Genomic DNA, 20,059 nt, shown 5'->3' on the forward strand with positions numbered 1-20,059 from the left:
CCCTCTCCGCAGCCTCCTTATCCTTCCTGTAATGGGGCAACCAGAACTACATGCAAAACTCCAAATGCAGCCTAACCAAAGTCCTATAAAGCTGCATCATGAATACCTGATCCTTATACACCATGCCCCGACCAAAAAAGGCAAGCATACCATAACTTCAGTCTTTCCTCTAACATAGGGTACTTTCCCTTTTTCACATCTGTGCTACTGAGCGGCACGGTGGCGCAGCGGTAGAGTTGCTGCCTTACAGCGCAAGAGACCCGGGTTCGATCCCGACTATGGGTGCTGTCTGTACAGAGTTTGTACGTTCTCCCTGTGACTGCGTGGATTTTCTCCGAGTGCTCCAGTTTCCTCCCACATTCTAGAGACGTGCGGGTTTGTAGGTTAATTGGCTTCTGTAAATTGCCCCTAATGTGTGAGATGGAACCAGTGTATGGGCGATCGCTGGTCAGGGTGGACTTGCTGGGCTGAAAGGCCTGTTACTACGCTTCATATCTCTCAACTAAGCTAAACTAAGCTAAACGCAGATAGCAAACCTCGTCCAGTGTGCTGCCTCTACCCAAAGGGTTAAGTGGTTTGGCAGGAATAAAATGAAAATTGCAGTTTTCTGTATCGAACGCTGGCCAATGTGACACATGCTTTCATTTTGCATCCATGTCTTATGCCTACGGAAACAAGAGCATAAATATGGGTCCCCAAGGTATTTTATTGGACACTTGCTGCCGGAATTGAAAGCAAATGGCCAGGTGAAGCAAGGTTATTATTTGCAGCTGCCAAGCAATTTATTCAGCTTCCAGTTCCCAGGGCCTGTCCTCAGACCCGGCTCAAAGCCCGGTTTGTACTAATGGTGGTGACACAACCCTAACTGCATTCCGGCTCGAAGTACTTACACCAGTAATGAGGAGGCACACCAGCCAATGTCCTTTCACATCATATCCCATGGAGGTAGTCCAGGCCTTTAGCAATTGCCTATTAGATGGTGAAGTAAAGCACTGATCCTCTGTGCCCTGATTAATATGAACAATGCACCAGGGCATTGACAGAGGCAAATGAGCATCGTGCCTTCCAGGAATCATTTAACCTCCCAAAAGGCAGATGGGAGCTTGCTTGGGAAACAGGCAAGAAAACCTATGTCAGCAGCAACAATGTTTTTGCATTTGCAGTTTATTCTCACGTGTACCGAGGTGCAGGCAAAAGCTTTTTTGTTGCCCGCTCTCCAGTCAGCGGAAACATGATTGCAATCGAGACATCGACCCAAAACGTTGCCTATTTCCTTTGCTCCATAGATGCTGCCTCACCCGCTGAGTTTCTCCAGCATTTTTGTCTACCTTCGATTTTCCAGCATCAGCAGTTCCTTCTTAATCAGGTTGGTAGGTGAATTGGTTTCCGTAAATTGTCCCTTGCACATTCGCTTTTGTGACCACGTGCGTTTCCTCCCAAAGACGTGTGGGCTTTTTTATGTTCATTGCCCTCTATAAAAAAAATTGCCCCTGGTGTGTGAGAAAGTGGGACAACACAGAACCTGTGTGAACAGGTGATCGCTAGTTGCCGCGGATTCAGTGGGCTGATGGTCGTTTCCACAGTGCATCTCTAAAGTCTAACATCTAAAAGGTCTTGATCTGAAACGTCATCAATCCATGTTCCCCAGGGATTCTGTCTGACCCACTCAACCGGCATTCCCCGGAACGCTAGGGTTCCGCGAGTAGTCGCTCGGGGCTCAGAGAGAAATAGTGATAAATACATAAATGCATTTTTAAGTCATTTTTGTGTTTAATTTCATATTTGTAATTTTATTATACACGTACAGCACAATCTTCGAAAATTCTTGGGTATTATAATAAAGTCTTCAACTATAATTTAAAATATAATAATCATAGGGAATATATTTAGTGACGTCTATACAGCGCCAGTGTGAAACAGCCTTTAGTGGTCAGTGGACAGGACCTGTGTGTGACGGATTTGTGTATCATCGTGACTCACTAGAGTACAGACGCATGCATGGTCTCCATCTTTTCTGTTTTCTCTCTCTCTCTCTCTCTCATAAAAATATATTACGTTTGCCTTATGAACTAAGTTTATGAAAGAGAAAGAAAGAGACATGAAATGAGAATGAGACGTGAGACTTGAATATTATTTCAAGGGTTCCACAAGGGTAAAAAGGTTGAGAAACGCTGATCTAATCAGTCCCCGTGGAGAACATCACCACCAAAATAATTCACCGAGAGAGAATTAACTGTGACACCCTCTGCCTTTCAAAATCAATTCAGCGACAAATTCAGAGCAAAGCAAAACAAAGATTACACAAGGAAGGAAGTTGCTCTGATTGAATTTAGTCTTGCCCTGTGCTGAGACAGTAAGAACAATAACATTACCTATGTTCCACTTCAAGGTTGCCAGTAAAAACTCTTCCATTGGTTTCAATCAGCAAAAGGCACTTTTCTTTAGTTTACTTTAGTTTTGTTTAGTTTAGAGATACAGCATAGAAACAGGCCCTTCTGCCCACCTCCCGCACCCTCCCCCCATTAGGTCGTTCCACTCCCTCACTGGGTACCCCCAAGGTCAGTGATCGCTCAGTCCCCCCACTTTCAAAAACGCTCCGCAGCCCCTGGTTCAGACTGAGAGCACAGCCCGATGTGAGCGGGGAACTGAGGCCAGTTGTCCATGATGTCTAGATCCCAATGCTCAGCGCTTCGTGTTTCGGAGTTGGCTAATGTTATTAATTTGTAATTCGCCTGATTTGTAATTAGTTGACAAAACCTTAATTTATTAATCCAGAATATCCAGGGGGATGGGATAAATGTAATATTAAAATAACTTGCAAGGTATCAGGCTGTCTGTCACAACATACAGCCCCGATAACCCATTATACCCTTCAGTTAAATATTGGGAAGGTAGCACTATTGTCATTTGCCATTCGACTATTATGTTTGTTTACCTCACTGACTATTTCTAACCCCCCCCCCCCAAAAAAAAATTCCTTTGAAAGGTTGAATAGAAATGTCCCCAATCTCGGTGTTTTATTAATTGAACACGTAGATGAACATCTTCAAGGATTGTAATCAGATGGAAACTGATTCAGATGCGATGTTTAAGAGCTTATTCAAAGAAGGGGCATATTCTAAAGGAGTGACAGAGATGCTTGCAGGGGAATGTGTGAGGAGGTTATTATTTGTCTTTAGTTTTAGCTTAAACCAGGACATCTGAAGATTCAAAGTTTAATATAGTAGTTGTGCTGATACTGACTCCAACCAACCACGTAATGAATATCATCCGGAGGTTTTATTTTTCTGATGCCATTTAAACTTCACTTGGATTGCAATCACTTCAATGTAAAACTAATTGGGAATGGGGAGCATTGGAACAAAAATTTGCCCTCTGTATATATTAACTGTAATATAATAATGCATGCATGTTGATAGGTGCAATCAAAACAAAGATTTTTTTAATCATTGTTTAAGAAGGAACTGCAGATGCTGGAAAATCGAATGTAGACAAAAATGCTGCAGAAACTGAGCGGGTGCGGCAGCATCAAGTCTGAAGAAGGGTTTCGGCCTGAAACGTTGCCTATTTCCTTCACTCCATAGATGCTGCCGCACCCACTGAGTTTCTCCAGCATTTTTGTCTACCTTTTTTTAATATCATTGTTGTGTAATGAATACCACAGAAAATATTATGTACTCTCAAGATCACATTAAATAGAATATTATTGCTTAAATATATAGTTATTGGACTTGGCATTTCGGAAAAGTCCCATCTGAGAGGAAGACAGCAAAATACTGAAAATATTGGGACTAAAATTGACCAGGACGGTTTGTTAGGAAAATGTAGGAAATGGTAACAGAATACTTATTCAACTGAGTGAGTATAATTTTATGGATGCGAGATTTGGTTCAACCAATTGATGACTTCTTTGACAAAGTAACAAGCATGTTAGATAAGAAGGAAGCCAATGAACGTAGCAAATTTTGTTATACAAAATGTGGTCCGTGAAGTGCCCCATAAAAGATTACCGCATTAGATAAGCACCTGGGGTCTTGAACGGAATAGGTTAAGTCCAGGGGGTCAGATCCTGGGGCTCTATGTGTGGACCAGATATATTGTCAGTGCAGAGGGGCTAGGAGCAAGGCCAAGTGTGCATCCAGAGTCAAGGTCTGGAATAGTACTAGGTGTGCAGTCAAAGCTGGGACAATGGGAGTGTTCAGCACTAGGAACCTAAGCAAGTATGCAGCGATGATCAGGGTAGAATAGGGGGCCAGGCGTAAGACTGGACTCAGGGTCAGGAATGAGAGAAGGTATGCAACTGGAGTCAGGGTCAGGAGTAATACCAGGTGTGCAGTGAGACCCAGCTTGGTCAACATGGGCCAAGTGCCTGATTATAATCTTATTTCCATACATGAATACACTAAGATCATTCATGTGCTGCACCTGTTGATCAGAGCCTGGCTCTACTGTGGAATATAATTAGGAATGTAATTTAGCCTAACCTTATTCATAGCTAATCCAATTTAAAGCATAAATATTGCATTCAAGTGTGAGTGTTAAAAGACTCGCTACAGTATGCACCAGATTGCACAATTTCAAGCTGAAAAATGCAAAAGCTCCGTACCAATGGGAGAGGGGGACCCCCCCCCCCCCCCCCCCCCCCCCCCCCCCCCCCCCCCCCCATCCCTCAGTCTTGGTCTCCCCCAATTTCTCACTCCCAGCTCTCACCCAATGTTGGCAACCCTGACCCGGGCCTGAGGTCACATTTACGCGAAGATTGACACAAGCCAGGATAAAGTAGCATCAGCATCTTGTGTTGCTTGTGTTGGCTTCAGTGCCGGGCATTATACCCGTTCCAAAGAAAACAGGATGCTGCATGTGCCCAGACCAGCAGGAGCAGCTGAGGGGAAAATCAGGCCGGGCTCTCTCTTTCTCTCCCACACACACTCTTTCCCTCCCTCCCTCTCTCTCCCTCACACACTCTCACCCTTTCAATCTCTCTCCCTCACTCCCACACTATTTCACTTTCACTCTCTCCCCCCCTCTCACATTGTATCTCTCTCACTCTCACTCTCACCCTCTCTTGCTTCTCAGTAGAGGTGTGACACAGGTGAATGTTACTCAGGGGTCATGTCTGACTGCAAAGTTCATGGGAACAAAGAGAGATTTTCGTAAATGCATAAGTTACAGGAGCAGTATGAGGCCGTTCGGCCCATCATCCACTCTGCCATTCAATCATGGCTAATCTATATTTCCCTCTCAACCCCATTCACCTGCCTTCTCCCGATAATCCCTGCCACCAGAGGTAACAATGTGGAGAGGCCATAGCAGGGGGTTCTCAAATCCAGAAGATAGTATGGGGGATGAATGGTGCGTTCAGGCACAGATATGGAAGAGGAGGGGCGTAGTTTGCCTGGTCAGTGTCACATCCACCATCAATGGGCGATCGTCATGTCAGAACATTGCATGGTGCCAATGATAACCTTGGAGCAAGTCAAGTTGAGTTTTAGTATGGTGAGGTACAGCTGCAAAGAAATGCTGCTTGCAGCAGCACTGCGGAAACACGGACAACACTCAAAGCATAAATTAGGCATAAATTACACATCAATTCTATGTCAGTTGAAAGAAAAGAACGATGCAAACTCAATTGACAAACAAGTCCATTGTAGAGCAAGTACCACGAGACTCAGAAATAACTTCTTCTTATCAGATTACTGAACCATCCTCCCATAAACTAGGCAGTAGTCCCAATCTTCCAACCTACCCCATTGCAGGCATTGAACTTTTTCCCTATAATCGTAATGCTGCAACACTATATTATGCTGGCCGCCATTTTTCTCTTGGCACCACCACCTGATGTTTAATTTAGATTAGAGTACAGCATAGAAACAGGCCCTTCGGCCCACTGAGTCCATGCCAACCATTGATCACTGGTCACATTCGCTTTATATTATCCCACTTTCTCATCCACTCCCTGCACTAGGGGCAATTTACAGACGTGGGAGGAAATTGGAGTAGTCGGAGGCAACCCACATGGTCACAGGGAGAACGTGCAAACTCCACGCCAACAGCATCCGAGGTCAGGATCGAACCAGGGCCTCTGGAACGGTGAGGCGGCAGCTCTATTGGCCATGCCTCTGTGCCGCCATTATGCCACTGTGCCGTACTTGTGTGTGGCTGACTCCAGCACTATGTGTCTTATATTGCATCCCAGGGCAGGCTTGAAGGGCCAATTGGCCCGATAGAACACAGAATAGTACAGCACAAAAACCAGGCCCTTCGCCCACAATATTTGTGCTGAACATGATGCCATCCATCTCTTGTCCCCCTGCTCATAATGCATATCTCGACTCTCCATATCATACAATCTCTTAGCTGCCACTGTTGTATCTGCATCAACTGACACGTTCCAGGCACCCATCACCTTCTGAGTAAAAAGAGGTACCATGCACATCTCCTTTAAACGTTGATTCCCTCTCAACTTGAAGCTAAGCCCAGTTGCAATTTTTCTTTATGTAATCAAGGAACTGCAGATGCTGGTTTACACAAAAGAGCACAAAATGCTGGAGTAAATCAACGGGTCAGGCGGCATCTCTGGAGAACAATGGATAGATTATGTTTTGGGTCGGGACCCAAATTTTCCAAAAACATTTATCTTAGCCCGGTTTCAGAAGATCTCATGAAGATCACATGGTCCACTGATCACCAGCCCTCTTGTCTGATGTTCCCTTGGCAAATGCTGAAAACCAGGTCCTTCACATCCACCTTCACAAACTACTCCATGTACCGTCTCCCGACTCAACAACACACGAGGCTTAGTCCTGCCAGTACTCAGTTAGCACAGTGGCACAGCTGCTGCCTCACAGCGCCAGAGACCCAGGTTCGATCCCAACTTTGAGCACTGTTTATGTTGAGTTTGCACAGAAAGAGAGATAAAGTCAGAAATAGAGAGACACACACACACAGAGGGGGTGGAGAGAGAGAGAGAGGCAGAGAGACGCGGTGATCAAAGGTCGGCATGAACAGTGGGCCAGAGGGCCTGTTTCCATGCTATATCTCTAAACTAAACCTTGCACTCCCCTGTTCTCAACTGCGAGCCCTGCAAATTGTTCCTTTCACATATCATGAATCAAACATTCTCCACACTCAAGTATTTTTACAGAACAAAAAACAAATGCAAACATAACAGGGTCAACTTCTGCTATGAAAAGCATGGAAGAAAGCCTGCTAATCTGTGCAGTGATCAGTCAGTAAACAAAAGTCACTTTGTCTGCGATCACAGGTTCCAAAACCACTTCTCGTTGCGATTCTAGTTTGAGAAACAGGCAGTCTGTCATCAATGTTTAAAAGTGGTGTCTGAGGCAAGTTCTTTAAAAACCTTGCTTTCAAAACAAGTGTTGACATTGTGCCAGTGAGAGAATAAAACTGGATTCACCATCATATCTAATGGTGCCTTTCTTATGGCATTATGCGGGTATATAACGTGTGAACACACACACACACACACGTCCTGTTTAATACAATCCTCCCCATCTTGCCACAACACCCTTCGTTTAAAGTTGTCACTCTTTCACTGTATCTCTCAGCATTTAACATGTGAATTAAATTCCTGCACAGGGAGACTGAGAACGAGAGAGAGACATTTACAGACAGAGATATTTACAGAGATCAGAGGCAAAGACAGACATTTACAGTGAGAGAGAGAGAGAGACCGAGATATTTACAGAGAGAGACAGAAGAGAGAGAGAGAGAGCGAGGACAGAGAGAGAGAAAGAGAGAGAGAGAGAGAGAAAGAGAGAGAGAGAGAGGAAGGAAGAGAGAGAGAGAGAGAGAGGAAGGAAGGAAAGAGAGAGAGAGAAGGGAAGAGAGAGAGACAGAAGGAAAGAGAGAGGGTGAGAAAAGGAAAGGGAGAGAGAAGGAGAGAGAGATAGAGAGAGAGATGGGAAGCACTGGGTTTCCGCAGCAGTCCCAGGGCTCCTGTTAGAGGAGGGCGGCCAGTCCTTGGTATGCGTGCGTACCCATGTGGCTGCTCTCCGCCTCAGGACTCTGAGGAGATATATGTATATAGAGAACCCCCCCAGATGGCACGCTTTGGCCACGTATTTTTTCCGACGGGGTCGTTGTCTAAGGGGGGTCTCGCGGCTCCCGGTGGCGGGCATCAGTCGACCCGCCCCAAGGGGCTTGCCTGTTTTCTACCGGGATGTGTTAAGAGTAAGGAATCTGGTTGTTTTCAGCCAGCGTGTTGCTCCACGAGGGGAGGGGGATGTTGCGGCTGCGGGAGTGGCCTGTCCTCACCCAGTCATGGCGGGTGTCGAGGAAAGGCGTGCGCCTAGAGTGGTTTTGAATGAGCTCTTACCCGCTCCGTCAGATCTGCTCATCGGGCCTCGGTTCCGGGATATATCTCGGGCACCGGCTCCACACAACCTGAGCCGCCTTTCTGAGATGATTAGCGTGCCGTTTCGTGACGCGAAGAGACGCTCACTGTATAGAATGTTCCTGCACATTCTGCACCTTCTTGCCTACGTTTCCCGTCCCGACACACCATGGCGGACGGTGTTACCACCTGAAGGCGGGGAAGGTCCCCAGTGGGGGTCCCTGTACAAGGGAGTTGTCCCCTTTATATTGGGGACCTGGGGTGGAGAGTGTTGCACAGAGCGGTGGCATGTAACAAACTTTTGAGTCGGTTCACGGGCTCGTCCGCTGCCTGTATTTTCTGTGGCGAGGAAGAGACCGTGTTCCACGTCTATATGGAGTGTGAGAGGCTACTGCCCCTGTACCAATATCTGAAGGGGTTGTTTCTAAATTTCTGGTTGCATTTTAGTCCTACGATTCTTGTGTTTGGACACAAGGCAGGGTGTGGGGAGAGCCAAGTGGGGGGGTGGGACTTACCTGTCGGTTTACTACTGGGCCTGGCCAAGATGGCCATACGTGGGTCCAGGCAGCAGGCGGTTGATGGTCAGGCAAGAGTCGGCTGCTGCCCCTCTTTCGGGCCTACGTCCGTGCACGTGTGTCCCAGGAGAGGGAACATGCGGTGTTCATGGGGACTTTGGAGGTATTCCGTGGGCGCTGGTCACCGCGTGGGGTTGAGAGTATTGTGAACAATGATTGTAAAGTTGTATTATAATGACACTTGATATAATGTAATTTCTTTGTGTTTATGACTTGATCTGTTGTATCATTTGTTGTGTCGAATAAAGTCTTGGAATTGAAAAAAAAAGGGTGAGAAAAGGAAAGGGAGAGAAGGAGAGAGAGATAGAGAGAGATGGGAAGCACTGGGTTTCCGCAGCAGTCCCGAGGTCCCATTAGAGGAGTGCGGCCAGTCCTTGGCACCCAGGTGGCGGTTCCCCCCCTCCCCCAGACGGCCACTCTAGCCATGTATCTTTTTTGCCGGGGCTGTTGCCTAAGGGGGTTTCCGCGGTTACCAGTGGCGGGCATCAGTCGCCCCGCCATACAGGGTCTGCCTAGTTTCTATCGCGATGTGTTGAGAGTGAGGAATCTGGTCGTCTTCAGCCAGTGTGTTGCTCCACCAGGGGGAGTGGGGTGTTGTATCTGCGAGGGGGGCTGGTCCTCACCCTGTCATGGCGGGTGTCGAGGAGACGCGTGTGATGGGAGTGTTTGTGACTGAGCTTACCCCCGCTCCTCCGGAATTGCTCATTGGCCCCAGGCTCCGGATATATTTCCCGGGCGCCGGCCCCACAACACGAGCTTCCTTTCCGCGATGCGCCACGTGCCGTTCCGTGACGCGGAGAGACGTGTACTGTACGGGATGCTCCTGCACACTCCACACCTCCTCGCCTTCGCCTTCCGTCCGGACACGCCATGGTGGTCCGTGTTACCACCTGACAGCGGGAGTAATCCTCAGTGGAGGTCTCTCTACAAGGGCGTCCTCCACTGGGGTGGAGAGTGTTGCACAGAGCCGTGGTGCGCAATAAACTTTTGTCGGTTCACGGACTCGCCGACCGCCTGTATTGTCTGCGGCGAGGAAGAGACCGTGTTCCACGTGTACATGGAGTGTGAGACGTTGCTGCCCCTGTACCACTATCTGAAGGGGCGGCTCCTCAAGTTTTGTCTGCATTTTAGTCCCACGATCCTGGTGTTTGGACACAGGGCACAGGGGCAGGGCCGATCGGGAAGGTGGGATCTCCCTGTCGGTTTGCTCCTGGGCCAGGCCGAGATGGCCATTCGCGGGTCCAGGCAGCGGGCGGTCGATGGTCACACCAGAGTCGGCCGCCTACATCCCTCTTCCGGTTCTACGTCCGTGCTCGCGCGTCCTGGGAGAGAGAACTCGCGGTGTCCACGGGGACGCTGGAGGCCTTCCGTGAACGCTGGTCCCCGCAGGGGGGGGTCGAGAGCATTGTAGACAAAGACTGCACCATTGTACAATAATGACTGCTTGATGTATTGTGCCCATTGAAAGTTTATGCACTTTTGGTACACTCCGATATGCAATTGTTGAATAAAGTAATTGGAATGGAAAAAAAAGAGAGAGAGAGAGAGAGAGGGAGAGGGAGGGGTGATTAACTGATCGTTGACCTTGCTGGTATTTTGGGTACGTTTTTTGTTTTGCAGTAAGCAATACATTCAAAAAGATTTTATTTTCCATTTATACAACAACATGACAGCTCATGTGAAATTCCACATCCTTCACCTACAGCGGGTTGCTCTGCAGTCCAATCACTCAGTGTGTGGGCAAACACAGCAACCCATTTAACCCAAACAAAATCCCACATAAAAGCCCCCTGTTCACTTGCTCTCTCCCGCTCTCTCTTTTGGCAAACCTCTCGATTTAAAAGCTGAGAGTCCAAAAAGCAGGCTGCAAACTGTGGGTGACAGACATGCCGTTAAACATGGGGAAGAGGGGGTCAGTGTAGGAATGAGCTGCAGATGCTGGTTCATACTGAAGATAGACACAAAGTGGCTCAGTGGGCCAGGCAGCATCTCTGGCGTTTACCAGAGGGTTGGGGACGGAGAGAATGCTGGTGGTAAGCGTTTCTGACGGAGGAGCTAGAGTCCATTGGCACAATCTCAAGTCATGGCGCCCCTTTGCCACGCAAGCCCAAGAGCTGCTCTGCACAACGCCGGCTGATGCTTCCAAGACCGCCTGGGTCAAGGCGAGATGGAGAGACCAGTGGAAGTCAGCGGAACCATCTAGGCTACACCATTACATTAATAACCCCATGGACGTCCCTGGCCAGGACCTGTCTCGAAAGCAGTGGACAACCCTCAACCGCTTGAGGACAGGCGTCGGGCGCTATGGAGTAGCGATGGAGAGGTGGGGCCTCGTGGACAGCACCTCCTGTGAGTGTGGGGACCCAAGTCACCAGTTGCCCCAAACACCGGCCACCGAATGGTGAACGAGGTCTGATTGACCTGGACGATGACATGTTGACCTGGCTCGCCTCAACGGAGCTGCAGGTCTAAAAGACATACGACAGAGGAAGAAGGCACAATCTGACAAGACGCAGCGGGTCAGGCAGCGTCTCTGGGGAAACACGGATAGGTAACGTTTCGGGTGGGAACCCTTCTTCAGGCTAGTCTGAAGGAGGGTGACAACCCGAACCATCACCTTTGAGTCCAAAAAAGGATCTTGACCTGAAATGTCACCTTGGGAGTCTGAAGATGGGTCCTGACCCGAAATATCACGTACCCAGTCTGAAGAAGGGACTCAACCCAAAACGCCACCTATGAGGGTGAAGAAGGGTCCCAACCCAAAATGGCACCTATCTATGCTCTCCAGAGATGCTGCCCAACCCACCATGTTACTCCAGCACTTCCTCTCCTTTTGTGCATTAACCAGCATCTGCAATTCCTTGTCCCGGCACAGGCTGAAACATCGTCGTCTTGGCATACGGTGCTACCAACCTCCGGGGGAACGATATCACCATCAATGTGGTCAATGGACCGGGGAATAGTTCTATGTGCCTGCCATCTGCTTGCATTCAAGGGATCATTAAAGGGAGTGTTGTCACCCAGCACAAGTCAAATCAATATTAATGATCAGGTAGTCAAACATGCTGCATGGGACAATACAAGCAAAGCACATGTGTACAATCAGGAACAAGAACAACTTTTTATATCACAATGTGTAGCCCAAGGTCCCACTACATACACAGACACCTACAATGTATGGTTCAGACCCCACTACACAGACACAGGTATTGTGTGTACAATGTATGATTCAGACCCCACTAGACACAGGCAACTCCAATGTATGGTAAAGACCCCAACACACACAGGTACGTACAATGAATTCTGCACGGCGGCACAGTGCCTTGCAGCACCCGAGACCCGGGTTCGATCATGACCTCGGGTGCTGTCTGTACGGAATTAGCATGTTCTCACTGTGACCACGTGGGTCACCTCCCCACCATCGAAGGGATCTATAAGAGGCGCTGTCTCAAAAGCACAGGCAGCAACATTAGAGGGCCACGCCACCTTGGCCACACACTCATTTTACACCTACCATCGGGAAAGAAGGTCTGAAAACTGTCACGTCCTGGTTCAGAAACAGCTCCTTCCCAGCAGGACTCGGGGGCCTGTGCTCTAGGGAGAGGTTTTGCAGGTTAGGGCTCTATTCCTTGGAGCGCAGGAGGATGGGGGGTGATCTTATGCAGGTGTACAAAATCATGAGAGGGATAGATGGAGTAGACTCTGAGAGCCTCTTGCCCAGAGTAGGGGAATCGAGCACCAGAGGACATAGGTTTACGGTGAGGGGGGAATGATTTAATACAAATCTGAGGGGTAACTTTTTCACACAAAGGGTGGTGGGTGTATGGAACAAGGCGGCGGAGGAGGGAGTTGAGGCAGGTACTTCTCAATGCTTAAGAAACATTTGGACAGGTTACATGGATAGGACAGGTTTAGTGGGATATGGGCCTAACACAGCCAGGTGGAACTAGTGTAGATGGGACATGTTGGCCCGTGTGGGCAAGTTGGGCCGAAAGGCCTGTTTACACATTGTAGGCCTCTATTACTCCACAGCCATCAGGTTTTCAACACTGTGAAGACCAACTAAACTCCAAACTACAAACTGCCGGGGTTGCATTGGGGACTTGGGGCTATGTTTTATTTTTGCACTATTTTGTTTTATGTTTGAAGTATGGAAATGATTTTGTTTTGTTTATTATATTACCTGTTGAGCACTGCGTCTACAAACCGGTTATACCGCTGGTGCAGGTACGCTGGTGTCATGGGTGCATTTCGGGACGCATGACGTTAAACTATGGCTTTAAGAGCCTCTCTTTTGAATAGTGCTGGGAGATCTTTAACATCCGCCTGCCTGCACTAGCGGAACAGGCAAGCTTAGCTTAATGAGTTGCAGCTTTCAAAAACATGGCACTCCCTCAGCGCAGCTGAATGTCAACTAAAATAATAAAATATATCTGATCCACACCCAGAATTCTTGGAGATGTTATGAAATAATTAACACACAGCCCACAGTTTGCAAACACACACTGACTAATAACATTCAATTGGTGATCGCTACTCCTCTTAAAAACAATTGATCAAGGTGATCAGTGGTCGGTGTGGGCGCGGTGAGCCCAAAAGCCCGTTCCTCCCCTGCTGTCTCTCTCATACTCTTAATAAACGCTTAAGTCTAGCTGCAGTAAGATGTTAAGTGGGATATCGTTCAGCACACTACCATTCTCTCATGACTACAAAACTACAAGAGAGGAACACAGGATAGTTCCCATTTGATTAGACACCGAACTCAAAAATAAATAGAAACTAGAGGGTCCTTGCTAGCCTCGGTATTAACTCTCGAACGCCACATAACTGCAAATGGTGGCAAGCAGCCCATTAATAGACTGTCCAAAGAAGGGTCTGAAGAAGGTTTCCAACCCGAAACTCGTCCATTCCTTTTCTCCAGGATGCTGCCTGACTCTGACGTGAATTACTCCAGCATTTTGTGTCTTGACTTCAGTATAAACCAGCATCTGCAATTCCTTCCTGGACATTAATAAACCAGCTCCAGTAATGCTTTCGGCTTTCCTTCTCTACACTAACAGTAAGTGCCAGAAGAACAAAAATATAATAGCCAGCACAAAAGGAAATGTTTGGGAGCCAGATACTGGTGCCAAAGCCCCACAGAGCCCCATTCAGAGACTTGTGGAGGAAGGAACATGATGTCTGAAGAAATCTGAAGAAGGGTCTTGACCCGAAACGTCACCTATTTCTTTCCTCCAGAGATGCAGCCTGACCAGCTGAGTTGCTCCACATTTTGTGTCAATCTCCCATTCAGAGACTGTTCCTGTCTCAGAGGAAGATCATTTTTCTTTTACGAAGCAACATGAATTTGTCATGAATTCATAGATTATAGGAGAATTAGGCCATTCGAGTCTACTCCGTCACACAATCGTGGCTGATCTATCTTTTCCTCTCAACCCTGTTCTCCTGCCTTCTCCCGATAACCCTTCACAATCAAGTCTAATCAAGAACCTTTGCTAATCAAGAATCTGCCAATCTCCACCTTAAAAATATCCATTGACTTGGCCTCCATAGCTGTCTGAGGCAATGAATTCCATAGATTCACCACCCTCTGGCTACAGATATTCCTCCTCATCCCCTTTTATTCTAAGGCTATAACCTCTAGTTCTAGGCTCTCCCACTAGCAGAAACATCCTATTTGAGTTGTGCTAATTTCTCTCTGGGTCCAGGCCACACACCCCTTTGCCCATTCCAGGGTGGACAAGGGCCAACTTCATTCCTCTAACAAGGTGCCGCAAGACTTCAGCCAACTGAGCAATGGTAAACCTGACACTGACTGGGTCTGGAATAACCCCCATCACCAGTCCATTCCTGGATCTAGTCAATGGCATCCTGCTCTCATCCACCCAGCCCTTTACTCATAACCTTCTCCTTGTATCTTCCTCTCTCTTTCTCTCCTTCAGACCTTAATGGCGTAGCTGGTAGAGCCGCTGGCTCACGGCGCAAGAGACCAGGGTTCAATCCTGACCTCGGCTGCTGTCAGTGTGGAGTTTGCACGTTCTCTTCCTGTGTCCACCTGGATTTCCTCCCACATCCCAAAGACGTGCAGGTTTGTGGGTTAATTGCCCTATATTATAAAACATGTCCCTGGTGCACAGGTGGTGGTTGAGAAAGTGGGATAACACAGAAGTAGTATGAACTGGTGATCTGTGACATAGACTCTGTGGGCCATTGTATCTCCACGCTATATCTCTAAAATTTAAACAAGATAAGACCTATCATTTATTCCTTCAGTCTTTATCCGTGACCAAGTTCCCACCTATCTACATTAATATCTCATGCGGCCTAACATTATGTATATAAACACATAGATATACACACACACACACATATATATATATATACGCAGATATATAAATATTTACATGTGTGTATATGTGTGTGTATATGTATGCATATATATATATATATATATATGTGGGTGTGTGGGTGTGTGTGTGTGTGTGTATATCCGTATGGGTATATATAATGTTAGGCCACGTGCAATATATATATGTATACATACACACACACAGATACACACACATACAGTGCCCTCCTTAATGTTTGGGATAAAGACCTATCATTTATTTATTTGCCTCTGTACTCCACAGTTTGAGATTTGTAATAGAAAAAAAATCACATGCGGTTAAAGTGCACATTGTCAGATTTTATTTAAAGGCCATTTTTATACATTTTGGTTTCACCATGTAAAATTAAAGCTTTATTTATACATAGTCCCCCCATTTCAGGGCACCATAATGTTTGGGACACATGGCTTCACAGGTGTTTGTAATCGCTCAGGTGTGTTTAAATGCTTCCTTAATGCAGGTAAAAGGGAGCTCTCAGCGTCTAGTCTTTCCTCCAGTCTTTCCATCACCTTTGGAAACTTTTATTTGCTGTTTATCAACATGAGGACCAAAATTGTGCAAATGAAAGTCAAATAAACCATTATGAGACTGAGAAACAAGAATAAAACTGTTGGAGACATCAACCAAGCCTTAAGCTTACCAAAATCAACTGTTTGGAACATCATTAAGAAGAAAGCTTATTAATCGCAAAGGGACTGGCAGGCCAAGGTAGACCTCCACAGCTGATGACAGAAGGATTCTCTCTATAATAAAGAAAAATCCCCAAACATCTGTCCGACAGACCAGAAACACTCTTCAGGAGTCGGGTGTGGATTTGTCAATGACCACTGTCCGCAGAAGACTTCATGAACAGAAATACAGAGGCTACACTGCAAGATGCAAACCACTGGTTAGCCGCAAAAATAGGATGGCCAGGTTACAGTTTGCCAAGAAGTACTTAAAAGAGCAACCGCAGTTCTGGAAAAAGGTATTGTGGACAGATGAGACAAAGATTAACTTACATCAGAGTGATGGCAAGAGTAAAGTATGGAGGAGAGAAGGAACTGCCCAAGATCCAAAGCATACCACCTCATCTGTGAAACACGGTGGTGGGGGTGTTATGGCCTGGGCATGTATGGCTGCTGAAGGTACTGGCTCACTTATCTTCATTGATGATACAACTGCTGATGGTAGTAGCATAATGAATTCTGAAGTGTGTAGACACATCCTATCTGCTCAAGTTCAAACAAATGCCTCAAAACTCATTGGCCGGCGGTTCATTCTACAGCAAGACAATGATCCCAAACATACTGCTAAAGCAATAAAGGAGTTTTTCAAAGCTAAAAAATGGTCAATTCTTGAGTGGCCAAGTCAATCACCTGATCTGAACCCAATTGAGCATGCCTTTTATATGCTGAAGAGAAAACTGAAGGGGACTAGCCCCCAAAACAAGCAAAAGCTAAAGATGGCTGCAATACAGGCCTGGCAGAGCATCACCAGAGAAGACACCCAGCAACTGGTGATGTCCATGAATCACAGACTTCAAGCAGTCATTGCATGCAAAGGATATGCAACAAAATACTAAACATGACTGCTTTCATTTGCATGACATTGCTGTGTCCCAAACATTATGGTGCTCTGAAATGGGGGGACTATGTATAAACACTGCTGTAATTTCTACATGGTGAAACCAAAATGTATAAAAAATGGCCTTTATTAAAATCTGACAATGTGCACTTTAACCACATATGATTTTTTTTGTTTGCAAATAAATAAATGATGTGGCTTTGTCCCAAACATGATGGAGGGCACTGTATATACACACCCACACGCATATACACGCTTATTATACACACACATATATATGTGTTAAAGAAGGAACTGCAGATGCTGGTTTACACGGAAGGAAGACACAAAAAGCTGGAGTAACTCAGTGGGTCAGACTGCATATATATAGTATACATTATTACAAAATTAATAAAAATATAATAACTATTTTATTATATATAATAAAGTGTTCGGTCAAATGAGATGGTAAGGCGTATATATGTATATATCTGGATAATCTCTCCTGGGCTACACAGGCCATATACAGTACAGTTGACGAATAAGTGAGAACAACACAGAACATGGATACATTCCGAGTTATGATTTATCAAACAGATGTTCGTTTCCCACCTAATGCCAGAACATTTCTGTCACTTTTTAAGGAAATTAAACAGACACACAGTTAAAACCATGGAGGGAGATTATGTTTTGCAACAGCAACAGAAACAAGCAGAAACGCCCCATAAACACGACACCCACACTCAGTCGACTTCTCACCGGCTGTATAACGAGCAGTTGGATCCGACTTTCCGCTTCAAGTCCCGGGAAGTCTGTTCCCGATCTCCGCAGCCGCTTCCCTCCAACTTCAGCAATAATCCAACCTCCGCCGGGAGGACGAAATAACGTGGGGGGGAGGAGAGACCGCAACCGGCAAAGTTGTTACATCCCGGCTTGGAGTGAGTTGGTGCCAACTACAGTGGTCTGGAGCAAAGATCTTTGGTCTGGAGCTGAGAGGCAGCGCTGTGTAGGGGAGGGGAGGGGGGGGGAGGGGAGGGGAGGGAGGGGGGGGGGGAGGAGAGAGAGAGGGAGGGAGGAGGAGAGAGAGAGAGAGAGAGAGGGAGAGAGAGAGAGAGCGGGAGAGAGAGGAGGGGGGAGAGGGAGGGAGGGGGAGAGAGGGAGAGAGAGGAGAGGGGAGGGAGGGAGGGAGGGAGGCGAGAGAAGGCAAAAAGGGGGGACCCCGAAAGAAGGTGGTGTGACTCTGACTGACCACTGATTCTTCCTGTAAATCTGCGCCCTGTTTCTCCAGCCCTGGATGGAAACTGCCTGCCTCAACAAGCTATTTCCTGAAGTTGAAGATTCTTGTACTTGTATATTGCTTGGTTGTGGTTCATTTTAAACCGTGGGGTTTAGCACAGGACGGCGTGTCAGTGTAAACTGACTTGAAATTAACACCTCGAGCTCATCAGACTGCAGTCATATCCAGTCACAACCAATAAAACAATGAAAGAAAGGAGATGGGCGAATTGTCTGAAAAAAAATATGCATCACACAGTATCAGACTGTTTCAATTTCTAACCAATCCTCGCTAGCAACCCTCTCAGCGCCCCTTCCGGATTCCCAGGGTCTGACAGCGAGACACTGAAGTCGAAAGCTGAACTGTGTTCTCCTCTTACCAGCCACATGTTGAGCAAGTCCTAAACCAATTTATTTATTTTTTGCCTAATTCGTCAAAGATTGGACTCAGGTCTTCATGGTGTGATCCTGAAAGATAAGGAAGCTGGCTTCGCCACTTATGATGCAATGTGATGTGAAAGAACATTGCTGGAAGAACTCAGTACGTAAGGCAGCATCCGTGGAAAGAATTGACAGTCTACGTTTGATTAAGTCATGTTATAGGAGCAGAATTAGGCCATTCAGCCCATCAAGTCTACTTCACCGTGGCTGATCTATCTCTCCCCATAACCCCTGATACCCTTACTCATCAAGAATCTGTCAATCCCCGCTGTAAAAATACTCATTAACTTGGTCTCCACAGCCATCTGTGGCAATGAATTCCACAAATTCACCACCCTCTGACCAAAGAAATTCCTTCTCATCTCCTTTCTAAAGGTATGTCCTTTTATTCTGAGGCTGTGGCCCCTGGTCCTAGACTCGCCCACCAGTGGAAACATCCTCTCATCCACTGTATCCAGGTTGGGATCCTTCTTCAGACTGATTCCATTGCACACATTTGGCCCAGATCCTTATAAACGCTTCCTATTCATATATCTGGACAAATATAAAAAAGTGCAGGAGAGGAACCATCCATGTTCCCCACAGTCACTGACACAGGCACACAGCTGAGAGTGTTTATTGTGCCTGGGAGAGGGCAGCTGCTCAGATCTGCTGAGCCCCAGGCCACTGCCTGCAGGAATCTCCCCTCCAGAAGCCATCGAAAGAAAGGACGAAGCGATTATTGCAATAGCCAGTTAATTATAAGGCACGGCCCACATGTTGAATTATTTATTTGAACCTAGTCATTCCAGTGGTGTTACAAGCCCTGGCTTTATTAGCAAGGATGAGTTCATAACTTCTAGGAGCAGAATTAGGCCATTCAGCCCATCAAGTCTACTCCGCCATTCAACCATGACATATCTGTCTTTCCCTCTCATCCCCATTCTCCTGCCTTATCCCCATAACACCTGACACCCGTACGAATCAAAAATCTGTCAATCTCAGCCTTAAATATATCCATTGGCCTCCACAGCCGCCTGTGGCATTGAATTCCACAAATTCAACACCATTCCTCTTCACCTCCTTTCTAAAGGTACGTCTTTTAATTCTGAGGCTGTGCCCTCTGGTCCTAGCCTCTCCCAAAGTGGAAACATCCTCTCCACATCCACTCTATCCAGGCCTTTCACTATTCAATAAGTTTCAGTGAGGTGTCCCCTCATCCTTCTAAACTCCAGCGTGTACAGACCCAGTGCTGTCAAACGTGCAGCAAATGTTAACCTAATCATCCCTGGGATCATTCTCGTAAACCTCCTCTGGACCCTCTCAAACGGCAGCACATCCTTCAGGTGGCCTGGTGGTTGGGGGAGGGGAGGTTCACTGAGCTTTGGGGTGCTGGTTGGTGCGGGAAGGGGATATCAGGACTTGTTGGGATACTGTCACTATGGAATTATTCATTCCTCTTGCTCTCTTGTACTCAGAGATGCACAGAAGTCTTGGCC

At 46.8% G+C, this 20,059-nt stretch overlaps 1 protein-coding gene across 1 annotated transcript in view; it reads right to left on the minus strand.

Annotated features, from left to right (window-relative positions):
• Positions 1-17,886, minus strand: part of lzts2a (leucine zipper, putative tumor suppressor 2a) — a 120,908-nt gene extending 103,022 nt beyond the window's left edge. The window contains exon 1 of the mRNA XM_055646990.1: positions 17,625-17,886. The gene's annotated coding sequence lies outside the window, so the exon portion shown is untranslated. The remainder of the gene's footprint in view (positions 1-17,624) is intronic.
• Between the last annotated feature and the right edge of the window lie 2,173 nt (positions 17,887-20,059).

This window comes from Leucoraja erinacea, chromosome 15 (assembly GCF_028641065.1).
Source record: "Leucoraja erinacea ecotype New England chromosome 15, Leri_hhj_1, whole genome shotgun sequence".
In the NCBI taxonomy this organism is placed as follows: domain Eukaryota; kingdom Metazoa; phylum Chordata; class Chondrichthyes; order Rajiformes; family Rajidae; genus Leucoraja; species Leucoraja erinaceus.